At 50.6% G+C, this 19,038-nt stretch overlaps 1 pseudogene; it reads right to left on the bottom strand.

Moving 5' to 3' along the window:
- Positions 1 to 17,676: 17,676 nt before the first annotated feature.
- LOC134963368 (5S ribosomal RNA) lies at positions 17,677 to 17,795 on the bottom strand (annotated as a pseudogene).
- Positions 17,796 to 19,038: the final 1,243 nt, after the last annotated feature.

Below are 19,038 nucleotides of genomic sequence, written 5' to 3' on the forward strand. Positions count from 1 at the left end.
ATGGCACCTTGGGATCTCAACGTAGTGTTGCAGTTCCTGCAATCGGAATGGTTTGAGCCTTTACAGGGCGTTGACGTCAAGTTTCTTACGTGGAAGGCCGTCACACTGTTGGCCTTGGCTTCAGCAAGATGTGTGTTGGAGCTGGGGGCTTTGTCTCACAAAAGCCCCTATTTAATTTTCCATGAGGACAGAGCAATTTCTTCCTAAAGTGGTGTCTGCATTTCACATCAACCAACCTATTATGGTTCCGGTTGTCATCGACACCTCTGCTACTTCAAAGTCTTTGGATGTTGTGAGGGCTTTGAAGGTGTATGTGAAAAGAACAGCTCGTCACAGAAAGACGGACTCGCTGTTTGTACTTTATGATCCCAATAAGATTGGGTGTCCTGCTTCAAAGCAGACAATTGCACCCTGGATCAGACTTACTATCCAGCATGCTTATTCCACGGCCATGTCCAAATCTGTATAGGCCCACTCTACTAGGTCAGTGGGTTCTTCCTGGGCGGCTGCCCGGGGTGTCTTGGCTTTACAGCTCTGCCGAGCAGCTACTTGGTCAGGTTCGAACATGTTTGCTAAGTTCTACAAGTTCGATACTTTAGCCTCTGAGGACCTTCAGTTTGGTAAATCAGTTCTGCAGGAACCTCAGCACTCTCCCACCCGGTTTGGGAGCTTTGGTACATCCCCATGGTACTAATGTGGGACGCAGTATCCTCTAGGACGTAAGAGAAAATAGGATTTTAATTACCTACCGGTAAATCCTTTTCTCGTAGTCCGTGGAGGATACTGGGCGCCCGCCTAGTGCTTCGTTTCTTCCTGCACTGTTACTTGGTTAAGTATTGTTGGTTCAGCGGTTGCTGTTCATGGTTTAAAGTTTGGTTAGCTTGGCTTTCCTCTAGTTGTGTGTGCTGGTTCGGAATCTCACACTATCCTTTTATATCCTTCTCTCAGAGTATGTCCGTCTCCTCGGGCACAGTTTCCTAGACTGAGTCTGGTAGGAGGGGCATAGAGGAAGGAGTCAGCCCACAATATCAATTTCTTAAAGTGCCCATGGCTCCTAGTGGACCCGTCTATACCCCATGGTACTAATGTTGGACCCAGTATCCTCTATGGACTACGAGAAAGGATTTACCGGTAGGTAATTAAAATCCTATTTTTTTCACAAGAAAATACATCCTTTAGAACAAGAGAAGTATATGAGAAAGAGTCAGTGACGGTGCACGGACACATGACAGGACTGAACAAGGGCCTGATTCAGAGATGGACGCAGTTTGAATTTTTTTGCAAATGGCCAATGATTTTCTACTGTGCCTGCGTCTAACCTGTACTGTGCATGTTGGGGGTAATTCAGAGTTAGTCGCAGCAGCAAATCATACCTCCCAACTGTCCTGATTTTCACGGGACAGTCCCGTTTTTTGGGGACTGTCCCGCTGTCCCACCCGCGGGCCGCAGTGTCCCGCGGTGTGGGGGGGGGCAGTTGGGAGGCTCTGTCTGTCGCTGCCCTGCTTAGCAGAGCAGCGGTGAATAGACGCTGTGCGCATGCGCACAGCGTCTATTCACTGAAGTCAGAGGGAGAGGGGGCATGCCAGCGGCTCACAGAGCGCTGGGCATGCTCCCTCAGTGACAAAAGCGGGGGCGTGGCTCGCGACCGCGGGTCCTCCCGTGAAGCCACGCCCCTTTTTCTTAGGTCACGCCCCTTTTTCTGGAGCGCCGCGCGTGTGTCCCGCTTTAGAAAGAAGAAATGTTGGGAAGTATGAGCAAATTTGTTAGCAGTTGGGCAAAACCATGTGCACTGCAGGGGGGCAGATATAACATGTGCAGAGAGAGTTATAGGCCCTACACACTGGCCGATTTTCTGAAAGATATGAACGATCTCGTTCATAAATGAACGAGAACTCGTTCATATCTTTCAGTGTTGAGACTCCAGCGATGAACGATGCGCGGGGGGGTCATTCCGACCCGATCGATCGCTGCAGTTGTTCGCAGTGCAGCAATCGGGTCGGAACTGTGCATGCGCTGGCGCCGCAGTGACAGGCAGAGGCGGTCGCTGGGCGGGAGGGGGCGGCACGGCAGCGTTTGGCCACCGTTTTGGAAGCGCAGCACGGCCAACGCAGGCATGTCCGGACCGTGCGAGGGGCGGTCCGCAGTAGCTGCGTGACGTCACACGCAGCCGCTGCGACCAAGGGCAGCGACGAGCAACTCGCGGGCAGCCGCAGGAGCTGCTCTGGCCAGGAGTTACTCAACAAGTACAAAAGCATCGCCACTGTGCGATGCTTTTGTACTTGTGCGGGGGGGTGCGGACAGACATGCAGGGCGGGCTAGCTCTGTGCTGGGCGTCCCCCCGCATGTCTGGGAACATGATCGTAGCTGTGCTAAATTTAGCACAGCTACGACCAACTCGGAATGACCCCCTAGGCCCGTTATGCGATGGTTTTGCAACGTCTGTTGCAGTGTGGAGTTAGACGCAGGGCAATTGCCAGATAAGGACCGTTTGGGGAGGTTATGGGGAATAGTGACTAAAACACTGCATCTTCAGATATACAGTAATGGTTCCTATCATGAGGGTCTATTTACTAAGTGCTGGATGGAGATAAAGTGTACGGAGATAAAGTACCAGCCAATCAGCTCCTAACTGTTATTTTTCAAAGACAGCCTGTGGCATGGCAGTTAGGTGCTGATTGGCTGGTCATTTATCTTTGTCCACTTTTTCTCTTACGTCCTAGAGGATGCTGGGGACTCCAAAAGGACCATGGGGTATAGACGGGATCCGCAGGAGACATGGGCACACTAAAAGACTTTGACTGGGTGTGAACTGGCTCCTCCCTCTATGCCCCGCCTCCAGACCTCAGTTAGATTCTGTGCCCAGGAGTGACTGGACACACACTAGGGGAGCTCTACTGAGTTTCTCTGGAAATACTTTTGTTAGTTTTTTTATTTTCAGGGAGACCTGTTGGCTACAGGCTCCCTGCTTCGTGGGACTGAGGGGAGAGAAGTCAGACCTACTTCTTCTGAGTTAAGGGCTCTGCTTTTAGGCTACTGGACACCATTAGCTCCAGAGGGTTCGATCACTTGGTGCGCCTAGCTGCTTGTTCCCGGAGCCGCGCCGTCACCCCCCTCACAGAAGACAGAAGTAAGAAGCCGGGTGAGTATTAGAAGAACAGAAGACTTCAGTGACGGCAGAAGACTTCAGTAACGGAGGTACAGCGCAGCGCTCCATGCTCCCACACACCAACGGCACTCACAGGGTGCAGGGCGCTGGGGGGGGAGCGCCCTGGGCAGCAAGTTACTGAGGGTCATTTCACTGGCAAAAGAGGCATATTCGATACCCCCGCCAGTATAAAAATTTTCAAATTTAAGCGGGACTACAGCGCGCCGGGAAGGGGTGGGGCTTAGCTGCACAGCTCATCAGCGCCATTTTCTCTCTTCACAGCCGCTGCAGAGACGCTGGCCCAGACCTCCACTCTCCTTACCAGTAAAGGGGAGCAAAACGGGGGGGGGGGGGGGGGGGGGGGGAGGGGGCACAAGCAATTTGGTGCTATATATGTATATATAATTTCAGCGCAGCCATCATATATTATTTCTTTAGTAGAATATGGGCGCTGGGGTGTGAGCTGGCATACTCCCTCTGTGTTCTCTGTACAGGCTTCCCTGTGGGTCTGTCCCCTTTTGGCCGGTGTGAGTGTGGGTGTGTCGGTACTGCGTGTCGACATGTCTGAGGCTGAATGTTCCTCCCCGGAGGAAGTTACTGGGGGCGCGGAGAAAGATTTGGGAATGGCTCTGTCGGCACAGCCGACTGCTGATTGGGTAAATATGTTGAGTACATTGGCCCTCATTCCGAGTTGTTCGCTCGCAAGGCGATTTTAGCAGAGTTACACACGCTAAGCCGCCGCCTACTGGGAGTGAATCTTAGCTTCTTAAAATTGCGAACGATGTATTCGCAATATTGCGATTACAAACTACTTAGCAGTTTCAGAGTAGCTTCAGACTTACTCGGCATCTGCGATCAGTTCAGTGCTTGTCGTTCCTGGTTTGACGTCATAAACACACCCAGCGTTCGCCCAGACACTCCCGCGTTTTTTCCGGAAACGGTAGCGTTTTTATTCACACGCCCATAAAACGCCGTGTTTCTGCCCAGTAACACCCATTTCCTGTCAATCACATTACGATCGCCGGAGCGAAGAAAAAGCCGTGAGTAAAAAAACTATCTTCTTAGCAAAATTACTTGGCGCAGTCGCAGTGCGAACATTGCGCATGCGTACTAAGCAGAAAAACGCTGCGATGCGAAGAAAATTACCGAGCGAACGACTCGGAATGAGGGCCCTTGAATGCAAATGTGGCGTTATTGTCTAAGAGGCTGGATAAATCTGATTCTCAGACACAAACATGGAGAAAATCCATGGAGGACGCTTTGTCTCAGGTACAGACCCTCTCAGGGTCACAAGAACGTTCATTTACCCAGATGGCAGATACAGATACCGACACAGACTCTGATTCCAGTGTCGACTTCAATGAGGCCAGTTTACATCCGAAAGTGGTTAAGAGTATTCAGAACATAATTGTGGCTATTAAAGATGTTTTACATATTCCTGAGGAACCTCCGGTTCCAGATACAAGGGTTTGTTTATTTAAAGGGAAAAAGCCTGAGGTGAAGATTCCCCCCTCTCATGAACTGAACGCTCTTTGTGAAAAGGCTTGGGAGTCGCCTGACAAAAGGTGGCAGATTCCCAAGAGAATTTTTATGGCATATCCTTTCCCTTCTGACGACAGGGAGAAATGGGAGTCGTCACCCAACGTGGACAAGGCTCTGTCCCGACTGTCCAAGAAGGTGGCGCTTCCGTCTCCTGACACGGCTGCCCTCCAGGATCCGGCGGATCGCAAGCAGGAGACGACGCTGAAGGCCAATTTCGTTACTACTGAGTAGTGCTATTGCTAAGTGGGCTGATAATTTAGCTTCTGATATGGATACCCTTGATAAGGATAACATTCTTTTGACTCTTGGCTATATCAAGGATGCTGCAGATTACCTGAAGGATGCTGCGAGGGATATTGGCCTCTTGGGATCAAGGGCCAATGCCATGGTGGTCTCGGCCAGGAGGGCGCTGTGGATTCATCAATGGAATGCTGATGCCGACTCAAAAAAAGCTATGGAAGCTCTCCCTTTTAAAGGTAGTGTCTTGTTTGGTGACGGCCTTGCTGACCTGGTGTCTACCGCTACTGCGGGTAAGTCATCTTTTATTCCTTATGTTCCCGCACAACAGAAAAAGGCACCCCATTATCAGATGCAGTCCTTTCGGCCTAATAAATACAAAAAGGAAGGGGTTCGTCCTTCCTCGCTTCAAAGGGTAGAGGAAGGGGAAAAAGGTTGCCTGCTGTGTCTGGCGCCCAGGACCAAGAGTTCTCCCCCGCCTCTGCCAAGTCCACCGCATGACGCTGGGGCTCCGCTACGGGAGTCCGTGCCGGTGGGGGGGCAGTCTACGAATCTTCAGTCAGGTCTGGTTTCAATCGCCCCTGGATCCTTGGGTCTTAGACATAGTGTCCCAAGGGTACAAATTGGAGTTTCAGGAGATGCCCCCCCCCCCCCCGCCGCTTTTTCAAATCGGCCTTGACAGTTTCTCTTCCAGAAAGAGAAGTAGTAAACGCTGCGATACAAAAGCTGTGTCAACAGAGGGTCATTGTCCCGGTTCCCCCGTCCCAACGGGCAGAGCCGGCCGTAACCAATATGATGCCCTAGGCAAGATTTTGGCTGGTGCCCCCTAGCACCACCACTAGTTCCGCCTCTGACCTTGCACCTCTTTCCCAGCACCATCACCTCTCACCCATAGCAGTCCTTATTTTGGTGTTTGTACCCCCTATATTTTAAATAGGAACATTTTGCACATTTGGCGCACAGCCCAAAAAGGGGTGTGTTTTTGCTGGCAAGGGGCATGGCCACACAATAGTAACCCCAATTCCAATTACGCCACACAGTACTGCAACTTTATTTAAATTTGATCATGCGATAGTGTCCATAATTCATATTACATCCCACAGTAGTATTACTTTACCTTATAAACATTACTCCTCACAGTAGAGGCTCTTATTCACATTACATCACACTGAATTGCTCCTTATTCACATTACACCACACCCTGTTGCTCTTTATTCATATTAGACGACACAGTAGTGCCCTTTCTATACGCAACGCCACATAGTAGAGCACCTTATACACATAATGCCACACATTAGTAATGCATTTATGCACATAATTCCACACAGTAATGCCCCTTACACATTATTAATTTCCTTATAAACATAATGTGCCATTATGGCAACCTTTATTAATGCCCTTTTACACATAATGTCCCTTACATATATGCCGCACATTATTAATGCCCTTATACACATAATGACACACACAGTGCCCCCTACACATTTGCTGCACATTATTAGTGCCCCTATACACATAATGACACACATACAGTAGTACCCTGTTACACAAATGCCACACATTATTAATGCACTTATACACATAATTACACACATAGTGCCCCTTACACATATGTTGCACATTATTAATGCATTTTTACATGACACACATAATGCAGGGCCGAAACTAGGACTAACGGCACCCGGGGCAAGACAGTAATTTAGCGCCCCCCCTTCCCCCCCCCCCCACCCCCACACACACACACAAAAAGGAAATATATTAAATACAGAATTACATAGAAAAAAAATATATATAAAAATAAAATAAAATAAGTAAGTAAGAAACAAACAACAAAATTCAAAACAGATATCCCTCAGACCAGCAGACCCCAGTAATACAAACATGATATAATACTATATATATATATATATATATATATATATAGTAGCAGTATTACCCGGCACTCCTGGTCCTACGGTTTCAATTTGCCTGGGTGCCCTCCATAGCAATGTATACAGACGGTCGGAAATAAATGGCGTCACTCCAGGTCTTGCAATCATCAAAATGTGTATTTAAAAAATTAACACAGTGCCAACGTTTCGGGGCCCGTAGCCCCTTTGTCAAGGTGTGTGTGGTATAAGGTAAGATGATTTTCTGATATACCACACACACCTTGACAAAGGGGCTACGGGCCCCAAAATGTTGGCACTGTGTTAATTTTTTAAATACACATTTTGATGATTGCAAGACCTGGAGTGACGCCATTTATTTCCAACTATATATATATATATATATATATATATATATGTGTGTGTGTGTGTGTACACACCCACATACACTATATATATATATATATATATATATATATATTCTGTAGTTGTCACAGTGGTGAAAATAAGCGGTCTCAGCATTTATAGATTAGGGTAATATACTGTATATAAGTTTAAGAAAACTACAGTATAAATGAACTGCAGGGGTTAACACCAGTCACAGTGAGTATGAGAGAGAGAGAGTGACAGTGTGTGTGTGTGTTTTACCTCCAGTCCTCTCGCTCTTTACTAAGGTGGAGGTGAAGGCTGCCGTCCTGCTCAGTGCTTACATCCATCACTGTGCTGTCAGCGACTCAGCCTGAATGCAGCTCTGTGTGGGGCGCCAGTGAAAGGTCAGCAGCATGACCACTTTCATAGCTAGGGCGGGCGGCTGGTATACTTTTTCGCCACTGAGGAAGGGAAGCTACACACGCTGTCCAGACTACTGAAGCTCCAGCAGCGGTGCAATGCATTATGGGATTTGTAGTCTGTTTGTTACTGCATAAAGTCTAAGCAGTAGCACACATGACTACAAATCCCATTTTTCTACACTACCTTCTCTGCTGTGTCAGATGCAGCTGATCCCAGCGCCCTATCCAATCCAGCGCCCGGGTCACATGCCCCCCTAGCCCCTCCCTAGTTTCGGCTCTGCATAATGCTCCATACACATATTCCGAACACTACTGCACAACCAACCCACTCACATGCACACAGCACTCACACTGTGACCTCTGCCTCTGCTTGGATACAGATGTGTCCTCATAAATCTTGCCTCAATGCGTCGGGCACCTTTTTTTAATGAAAATGCATCTTATTTGCATTGGTATGTGGCTAGGATGCACAAGCAGATTCTGCTGATTAAAATGATATGCAGCATGCCTATATATTGTGTGAGACTATGGCTGTATCTGCATAAGAAATGCTACACACAAAATATAGGCATGCCGCATATCATTTTAATCAGCAGAAGCTGCTGATGCCCCTAGGCATATCAAACGCCCTAGGCAATTGCCTAGTTTGCCTATGCCTATGGCCGGCTCTGCCAACAGGGGGAAGGGTTCTATTCGAGCCTCTTTGTCGTGCCGAAGCTGGACGGCTCGGTCAGACCGATTCTGAACCTAAAATCCCTCAATCCATACTTGAAAACTTTCAAGTTCAAGATGGAATCTCTTCGAGCTGTGATCTCCAGCTTAGAAGGGGGGGGATTTTATGGTGTCAGTCGACATAAAGGATGCCTACTTACACGTCCCGATATATCCTCCTCATCAGGCCTTCCTAAGATTTGCGGTGCAGGATTGTCATTACCAATTTCAGACGTTGCCGTTTGGGCTTTCCACGGCCCTGAGGGTCTTTACCAAGGTGATGGCGGAAATTATGGTACTCCTACGCAAGCAGGGTGTCACAATTATCCTGTACTTGGACGATCTCCTGATAAAGGCGAGATCAAAAGAGCAGTTGCTAAAGAAGTGTAGAACTCTCCCTGATGGTTCTGCAACATCATGGTTGGATTCTCAATTTGCCAAAGTCTCAGTTGATTTCGACAACTCGGCTGCCCTTCTTGGGCATGATCCTAGACACGGAACTACGGAGAGTGTTTCTTCCGGCGGAAAAAGCTCTAGAAATCCAGACTATGGTCAAGGAGATTCTGAAACCGGCAAGAGTGTCGATTCATCAATGCACTCTAGTGCTGGGGAAGATGGTTGCGGTTTACGAAGCCATTCCGTTTGGCAGGTTTCATGCCCGGGTGTTTCAGTGGGATCTGCTGAACAAATGGTCCGGGTCTCACCTGTACATGCACCGGAAAATAAGTCTATCTTCCAGGACCAGAATTTCTCTCCTGTGGTGGCTGCAAAGTTCTCACCTTCTAGAGGGACGCAGATTCGGAATCCAGGATTGGGTCCTGCTGACCACAGATGCAAGTCTCCGAGGCTGGGGTGCAGTCACACAAGGAAGAAGTTTTCAGGGAAAATGGTCAAGCCAGGAATCTTGTCTCCACATAAATGTTCTGGAGTTAAGAGCCATTTACAACGGCCTTCTGCAAGCGAAGAACCTTCTTCAAGGTCTACCTGTCCTGATCCAGTCGGACAACATAACAGTGGTGGCGTACGTAAACCGCCAGGGCGGAACAAAGAGCAGGTCGGCAATGGCGGAGGCCACATGAGTTCTCCGCTGGGTGGAACAGCACGTGAGCGCTCTGTCAGCAGTTTTCCTTCTGGGCGTGGACAACTGGGAAGCAGACTTTCTCAGCAGACACGATCTCCATCCAGGAGAGTGGGCCCTTCATCCAGAGGTGTTTGCAGAGGTGACAAGGTGTTGGGGAATTCCTCAAATAGAAATGATGGCGTCTCGCCTCAACAAGAAGCTTCCGAGGTATTGTTCCAGGTCAAGGGACCCCCAAGCCAGTGCAGTGGATGTCCTGGTAACTCCGTGTGTGTTTCAGTCGGTGTATGTGTTCCCCCCGCTTCCTCTCATTCCAAGAGTGTTGAGGATCATAAGACGAACAAGGGTTCAGGCAATACTCGTCGTTCCAGATTGGCCACGGAGGGCCTGGTATCCGGATCTTCGGGAATTACTCATAGAAGATCCTTGGCCGCTTCCTCTAAGAGAGGACCTGTTACTGCAGGGGCCATGCGTGTTTCCAGACTTACTGCGGCTGCGTTTGACGGCGTGGAGGTTGAACGCCAAATCCTAGCTCGTAAAGGTATTCCCGTGGAAGTCATCCCCACTCTTCTTAATGCTAGAAAGGAGGTCACGGCAAAACATTATCACTGTATTTGGAGAAAATATGTGTTGTGGTGTGAAACCAAAACAGCTCCTGCGGAGGAATTTAACTTGGGTCGTTTCCTTCATTTTTTGCAGGCAGGCGTGGATGCAGGCCTGAAATTGGGTTCCATCAAAGTGCAGATTTCGGCTTTATCTATTTTCTTTCAAAAAGAATTGGCCGCCCTACCTGAGGTTCAGACTTTCGTGAAGGGAGTGCTGCATATCCATCCTCCATTTGTGCCACCAGTGGCACCGTGGGATCTTGAAGTGGTGCTACAGTTTCTTATGTCTCACTGGTTTGAACCTTTGAGAAAGGTTGAGTTAAAGTTTCTCACTTGGAAAGTGGTCATGCTTTTGGCTTTGGCGTCTGCCAGGCGAGTGTCAGAATTGGCGGCTTTGTCTCTCAAGAGCCCATATTTGATTTTTTTATGTGGATAGAGCGGAATTGAGGACTCGTCAACAATTTCTGCCGAAGGTGGTTTCTTCGTTTCACATAAATCAACCTATTGTGGTACCTGTGGCTATGGATGCTGTGCCAGTCCCAAAATCTCTTGATGTCGTAAGAGCTTTGAAAATTTATGTCGCCAGAACGGCTCTTGTTAGGAAAACGGAAGCTCTATTTGTCCTGTATGCTTCCAACAAGATTGGAAATCCTGCTTCCATGCAGACTATTGCACGTTGGATTTGTAATACGATTCAGCACGCTCATTCTTCGGCTGGGTTGCCGTTGCTGAAGTCAGTAAAGGCCCATTCTACCAGGAAGGTGGGCTCTTCTTGGACGGCTGCTGAGGGGTCTCGGCACTTCAACTTTGCTGAGCAGCTATGTGGTCGGGTTCAAACACTTTTGCTAAGTTCTATAAGTTTGATACCCTGGCTGAGGAGGACCTCATGTTTGCTCAGTCGGTGCTGCAGAGTCGTCCGCACTCTCCCGCCCGGTCTGGAGCTTTGGTATAGACCCCATGGTCCTTTTGGAGTCCCCAGCATCCTCTAGGACAGTGGTTCTCAAACTCGGTCCTCAGGACCCCACACGGTTCACGTTTTCCATGTCACCCAGCAGCTGCACTGTGTATCACCAACTGTCACATTTTTAAAATCTACAGGTGACCTGCAAAACATGGACCGTGTGGGGTCCTGAGGACCGAGTTTGAGAACCTGTGCTTTAGGACGTAAGAGAAAATAGGATTTTAATACCTACCGGTAAATCCTTTTCTTCTAGTCCGTAGAGGATGCTGGGCGCCCATCCCAGTGCGGACTGTTACTTGCAGTTGTATTGATACTTGTTGTTTCGGTTACACGAAGGTTGTGTATCAGTTATATTCAGTTTGTTGCTGTTGCTAGTTCATACTGTTATCTGGTATTCCTGCTAATCCAGTTGTACGGTGTGTTGTGGTGTGAACTGGTATGTCTCTCGCCCTTAGTTTAACAAAAATCCTTTCCTCGAAATGTCCGTCTCCCCTGGGCACAGTTCCTATAACTGAGGTCTGGAGGAGGGGCATAGAGGGAGGAGCCAGTTCACACCCAGTCAAAGTCTTTTAGTGTGCCCATGTCTCCTGTGGATCCCGTCTATACCCCATGGTCCTTTTGGAGTCCCCAGCATCCTCTACGGACTAGGAGAAAAGGATTTACCGGTAGGTATTAAAATCCCATTATCTCCATCCAAGGCTTAGTAAATAGACCCCCCAGAGTCTTAGTTGTGATGGACAGTCTGATGGCTCCTGTGGCATTTTCATAACTTCTCAGATCCGCTGTGTGCGAAGACACAGCAGCAATCTGAATTGCTTCCACCTCTGAATCAGACCTAGGGGCACAGGAAGGGAAAAAGGAAAACACCTAGTAAGAAAGAAAGTCAGTTTAAGCAAAAAAGGTTTTTTTTGTGGTTCTGCACAAGGGGGCCAATTCAGACCTGATCAGGTCTGAATTGTGCATGCGTGTGCACCACAATGCAAAGGAGCGACGGTCCGCAGTGATGGGGAGCACTGGGCAGCGATGGGATGGTGCGAAAAATTACATTGCACCGGCGAACGCAAGGAGATTGTCAGGAAGATGGTGTTTGTGGGTGGCAACTGACAGTTTTTGAGGAGTTTCCGGAAAAACGCAGGAGGGACCAGGCATTTGGAGGGAAGATTCCTGACATCAGCTCCGTCCCCGATCATCGCAGCGGCTGAGTAAGTCCTGGCCTGTGCAGAGACTGCACAAACTTCTGTTTGTGCAGCTCTCCTGCACATGCGATCACACCCCTGCACAGCAATTTCCCTTTCCCCCTGTAGGTGGCGACTACCTGATCGTAGGGATGCAATAAACACACCCTAGCGATCAGGTCTGAATTAGCCCCAAGGTTTGTTGTTTGGATATATGTCTTTTCAGAATATATATCCCATACCGACAATTTACCAAAATTATCTGTATTTATACAGTATGTTAGTCATTGTCGGTGGTACTCCCAGAGTCAGTAAGGGTTAGACAGTGTATACAGTCAGGGCCGGTGCTAGGGTGTTCGGCGCCCCCCTGCAAACTATAAATTTGCACCCTCCCATACTTTACAAAGGGACAGAGCATGTCGAAAAAGGGGTGTGGTCACACAAGGAAGGGGCGTGACCACACAATAGTACCCCCATTTAACATGCCCCCAGTAGTGGCGCTGCTTACACGTAATGCCCCAGTAGTAGCACAGCTTACACGTAACACCCCAGTAGTAGCACAGCTTACACGTAACACCCCAGTAGTAGCGCAGCTTAGACGTGATGCCACAGTAGTAGCGCATCTTACATGCAATGCCCCAGTAGTAGCGCAGCTTACAAGTAATGCCCCAGCAGTAGCGCAGCTTACACGTAACGCTCCAGTAGTAGCGCAGCTTACGCGTGACGCCCCAGTAGAAGCACCACTTACACGTAACAAACCCAGTAGCGCCGCTTACATGTAATGCCCCGGTAGTAGCGCAGCTTACATGTAACGCCCACAGAAGTGCAATTTATTCATATTCCCCCCTCCCCCACACACATGCACATACAGAAATACACACACACACACACACACACACACACACACACACACACACACACACACACACACACACACACACTTTCTCACTTACTCTCCCTGGCTGGCAGGATCTGGGGCAGCATATTCTCCTCTGTGGGACTGTACTCTGCTGGCCCAGTGTAGCGCCACCCCCTCTGTCGGTGTAGCTCCGCCCGTGTAGCTCTGCACCCTTTTCGGCCCTTTGGTCACTGCCGGGCACTGTCACAGGACAGGGAGTGGAGGCTTTAAGCTGCTGGTGCTGCTGCCTGTCATACAGTGACAGGCACAGCAGCCGACAGCAGTAGGGAGGCCAGGCGCAGCAGCGGGGATGCAGAGCAGGGAGAGCGCCTATCGAGCTACAGGCACAGCAGCCGGCAGCAGTAGGGAGGCCAGGCACAGCAGCCGGGATGCAGAGCAGGGAGAGCGCCTCTCCAGCCTGGCGCCTACCTGCACTGCATCCCTTTTGCTGAGTGGATAGTGCCGAGCCTGTATACACTACAGTATAGAGAAGAAAGACTCTTAGTTGGGGCACTCTTGTGTTATGAAAGATGTAATAAAATTACACTTTTAATAATAGATATAGTAAAAAGTATTTGGCAAAGATAACATTACTGAAATAAACCAAAGAGAAGTCTCACACATAGATATTATCTCCTATATAATAGCCCAGATCTGTGACTTTGTGATTCATTTGCTAACGCTGGGCGGAGTCACAACACTGGGCGGAGTTAGTCAAATGAGTCACAGATCTGGCCAAATCTATAGGAGACTAGGAGCCTAAGCAGATAGTATGGGCATGGCACAGGCAGGGGTGCATACCTCCCAGCTTTCTTCAGGCAGAAGGAGGGACACACACTCGGCGAAAAGGGGGCGTGGCTTCACGGGAGGGCCCCCGTTTTCGTCAATGAGGGGGCATGCCCAGTGCTCTGTGAGCTGCTGGCATGCCCCCAGGGGCTGATTATGAGTCTGGGGGGCCCAGGGCACTTGTGACAGGGGAGCCCTATCTCATTGCTGTGCCTGCTGTGGGTCGGGGGCGTGGCCTAATCGCGCCCCGCGAGGCCACGCCCCTTACGCAAATTCCGGTTTTTTGTTTTTGTTTTTTTTACATGGAATTTTGGCCCCTCAGCTAGTAGTAAATATCCAGAGGGGGTGGGGCTACACACCCGCACAGGCAGAAGAAAGCAGGGAGACTGCTGCCTCCCTGCAACACCGCAGACCTGCCAATACGCAGCAGCGTGTGCTGACTGTAGCACAATGCTGCCGTTGTTGCTGGCAGGACGGGGGGGGGGGGCTTCTGAGCTGGGACAGAGCTACTCGAGCCGGGGGGCCCCCTAAAACTCTGGGGCCAACGGTACGTACCCCCTGCCCCCCCCCTTAATCCGGCTCTGCTGCTGGAACCCCCCCTTAATCCATACCCCCTGATGCCCCCTCTCCCTCTGTCTCCACTATTCACCGCTGCTCTGCTAAGCAGAACAGCGAGTACAGGAGCTTTCCAACTGACCCCCCCGTTACCGCGGGACACTGCGACCCGCGGGTGGGACAGCGGGACAGACCCCCCAAAAATGGGACTGTCCCGCGAAAATCGGGGCATTTGGGAGGTATGGGGGTGTGTGAGGGGGTATGCCGTACAGACAGACGGGCACCGACTCACTGTGTGCTTGACCCCCCCCCCCCTCTCTGGCGCGGAGGAGCGTCACTTTCTGGCACACTCCACGCTTCTTAGCTGCAGTTTTGTGGGGCACCTGCCGCTGTGCAGGTTCCGTACTGCCTCTGTTATCTCCAGCCCCAGCAACCCCACCGCTAGCTGCAGCGCTGCCACCCACAGTGAGGTGCGCCCAGCTCCTCCACACACTTTAGCCGGCGGGTAACGCTGCAGAAGTCCGAGCTGCTTGCAGGCTCCGACCCCCTCCTCCCTCCAGCCGCAGCATCTCCTGGGAGCTAACCAGTCACTCCCAGTCTCCCCTTACCACAGTGCCCAGCAGCTGCGCGAGGTCTGCGGTGTGTGACTGAGGAGGGGGGGAGGGATGCGGACGGGCAGAGGAAGCATGACTCCAGCCTAAGAGAGTCAGCCATGCCAAGTCTCCACCAGCAGCAGATCCCAACAGGTTGGAGTGGAACAGCAGCAGCCAGCAGCAGTGACTCCGGTAAGACACATCTGTCTGTCACCACTGTTTTGTCCCTAATACCAATCTCTCCCGTGCCCTGTGTTCTGTCATGTCCCTGGCCTTGCCCTGCCACCCTTATCCTGGCCCTTTCACCCTTATCCTGGCCCTGTCACCGTTATCCTGGTCCTTTCACCCTTATGCTGGCCCTGTTACCCTTATGCTGGCCCTGTTACCCCTATCCTGGCCCTGTTACCCCTGTGCTTGCCCTGTCAACCCTATACTGGCCCTGTCACCCCTGTCCTGTTCCTGCCACCCCTACCCTGGCCTGTCACCCCTATCCTGTCCCTGTCATTTCTGTCCTGGCCCCGTCGCCCCTGTCCTGGCCCCGTCACCCCTTTTCTGACCCTGTCACCCCTGTCCTGGCCCCGTCAACCCTGTTCTGACCCTGTCACCCCTGTCCTGGCCCTGTTACTGCATACCGTCCAACTACCTTTTTGGCAGGTACAGTACCAGCAGCGCCTCCAGACCTCTCCCCAATGCACCACACCTCCGCACCTTCCCCTCCACCACATGCGGCACTCCACCCCTCCCCCACACGCTGTGCCTCCAGACCCCCTACACCACCCGCGGCTCCCACTCCTCCGCCCCTTCACCACCCACAGCACCTCCAGGCCCCCTCCACCATCCACCCCCTTTATATGTCTCCCCCCACACCTGCCCCCCTCCACCCGCAGCATCTGTAGACACCCTCCTCCATCCGCGGTCCCCCCCTCCCCCACCCCTCCCCCACCAATGGCACCACCGCACCTGCCCCTCCACCACCAGCAGCACCTCTGGACCTCCTTCCCTATGCGCCGCACCACCCGTACCTGCCCCTCCCCTACCCATGGCGCCTGCGGACCCCTACCCCACCCCGGCACTCCCGCCCCTTCCCATCCCACAGCACCTCCGGAACCCTTCACCCATCCACAACATCCCCACACCTGCCCCTCTCCCACCCATGGCACCCCTGCCCCTCCCCCACCTGCAGTGCCTCCGGACCCCTCCCCAATCTGCATCCCCCACTCCTCTGCCCCTCCCCCACCCGCAGCACCTCCCGACTCTTCCCCATCCGGGCCCCACCCCCACTTTTGCCCCCCCTCCACCTGCAGCATCTACAGACACCATCCGCAGTCCCCCCCGCACCCGCTACATTCTGTACATCGTGCCCTGCAGGTGCTGTTCACGCCGTCGGAAGGGGCTGCGCCTCCTTCACCATCGCACGCCCTTTCATTGTGCAATATTTAACCACTAACAAAGGAATGCAGGTAATACTTTATATAATACAAATATTGAACCCCAGAAAGGCATGCAAGGGTTAAGGGGGCGTAGCCCCTTGCGACGGTGTGAAGAGCGCCCGTAGGGCGCGATGAAGCACCTAGTATTCTAATATGTGCTTAATAACTTTGAACAAGTCAGGGTGAAAATATTAAAGTAGTAATATGCAGAGTATAAGCTGTTTTGTTGTTTGTCAATGTTGGACAGATCAATTACTCTCGTGGGGGTACTCCTGTTAAGTCTTCTATATTACATTGAAATCAATACATGCTGAGTGCTGTCTCCTATCTAATAATACAGTATCCTTACGAGATTTCTGTCCTAATATATAAAAAAAATGATGTTCGTGTTGCGTTGTATGTCCCTCACTGCATCAATAATTAGCAGGAGTGTGATAAATGAGGCAGTTTGTTAAACAAGATATTTAGGCCCTCATTCCGAGTTGTTCGCTCGGAAGCCGCTTTTAGCAGCATTGCACACGCTAAGCCGCCGCCTACTGGGAGTGAATCTTAGCTTAGCAAAATTGCGAATGAAAGATTCTCAATATTGCGAAAAGACTTCTCTGTGCAGTTTCTGAGTAGCTCGAGACTTACTCTTCCAGTGCGATCAGTTCAGTGCTTGTCGTTCCTGGTTTGACGTCACAAACACACCCAGCGTTCGCCCAGACACTCCTCCGTTTCTCCAGCCACTCCCGCGTTTTTCCCAGAAACGGTAGCGTTTTTCCACACACTCCCATAAAATGGCCAGTTTCCGCCCAGAAACACTCACTTCCTGTCAATCACACTCCGATCTCCAGAACGAAGGAAAAACCTTGTAATGCCGTGAGTAAAATACCAAACTTCATAGAAAATTTACTTGGCGCAGTCGCAGTGCGAACATTGCGCATGCGCAATTAGCGGAAAATCGATGCGATGCGAAGAAAATTACAGAGCGAACAACTCGGAATGACCACCTTAGTAGCGTAATGGCGGGTTCTGTCTACAAACCTTTTAATGCATGAACCAAAACTGTCTTGATCTTGTGGCTCACATTGTGGGTACATGACAATCTAATTAAGAGTGGAATTAATCCAAAATCCAAGACATCCCACAAAGAAAAGAATATCATATGAAGTTAACAAACACATCATAATAGTTCAATATTTACTTATTAAGTGTTCCCTAGTGGGAAAATCACAGTGTATAAGAAAAATTGTAATGAGGTAAGTTTAGAGGATATAAGTATTTAAGATGTGGATCTTTTCCTTCTGCTTCTCAGCATTTATTTACTGCACCTGGTATTCCTAGGCGGTCCCCCAAACTAGTACTAACCAGGCCCACCAAAGATTAGCTTCCAAGATCAGATGAGATTGGGCGTGTCTTGTGGAGTATGGCAGTAATCTTGCTGAACGAGAGAGTACTTATTCCACATAAAAAGAGTGCTTCTGCTTTCCAAAAATACTTGTGCAAATGTGTCACTGCAACAGGGTATACAATTCCTCACTTTTTGGATGAGAGAGCACTTGTAGTTTGGTAGAGAGAGAAGTAGCTGAATAGGAAAAGTTTAGATGAGAAAAAGAAATGTATCAAAATATGTACACTGTGATTTCATAGAATTGGTCTAAGGCAGGGGTGGCCAAACAGTCGATATCGGACATGTAACCAGTCGATCGCGATCCGCCGCCCATCCACACAAATGAGGAGAGTGCAGCGCGCGCCTCTCCTGCCTGCCGCCCTGCCCGTCAGTCTGGTCTCGCCAATCAGAGCTCGCGGACCGGCACCTGATTTGAGATATACACGCTTCCGTCACCGTCGGAGACCAGACTGAGGGCCCGGGAAAGGGCGGCAGGCAGGAGAGGCGCACGCTGTGCTCTCCTCACCACAGCAGCAAAACGGTGAGCAGCTCTATGGGGGCATATGTGGCTCTGTGGGGGCATATCTAGCACTGTGGGCACATGGCACTGTGGGGGCATATGTGTATCTGGCACTGTGGGGGCATATGTGGCGCTGTGGGGGCATATCTGGCACTGTGGGGGCATATGTGTTTGAGGTTTTACCTGTGGGGGCCAATGCGTGATTTCATGCGAGCCAGTCATCGCACCCTGTGCAGCAAGGCAACGCCCCTTTTTTGTTATGCCACACCCCCTTTTTGTTATGCCATGCCCTTTTTTTGGGAGCGCGCCGCTATTATCCCACTTAGGTGGATCACAAAAGCTTTTCAGCTTTCAAAGTAGATCACCGACTAAAAAAGTCTGGCCACCCATGGTCTAAGGCAGAGGTGGCCAAAAGGTAGATCACGATCTACCGGTAGCTCACTGAGCATCTGCCGGTAGATCGCGACAGACTTAACAGAAAATAACTGTAAGGAGCCTGCCACCGCTGCTTCTCTTCACAGTACCCAGGGATGCAGTGTGCTGGTGCACGGGTGACTTAATGACGTCACCCACGATGTGAGGAGCCTGGGTGCTAGTTGGATCCAGTTTGATCCAGCCGGCGGTGGTGACGACAGGAGAAGCAGCCAGCGGGAGGCCATGCAGCGTGAAAGCGGGAGCGTGACTGCGGGGAGAGGGAGGACTGAAGCTAGGCAGCGGGACAACTTGTCAGGTAAGTTATGCAAAGGGGGGGTTTCTTCACAAGGGGAGGGA

Source organism: Pseudophryne corroboree, chromosome 9 (genome assembly GCF_028390025.1).
Source record: "Pseudophryne corroboree isolate aPseCor3 chromosome 9, aPseCor3.hap2, whole genome shotgun sequence".
In the NCBI taxonomy this organism is placed as follows: Eukaryota; Metazoa; Chordata; class Amphibia; order Anura; family Myobatrachidae; genus Pseudophryne; species Pseudophryne corroboree.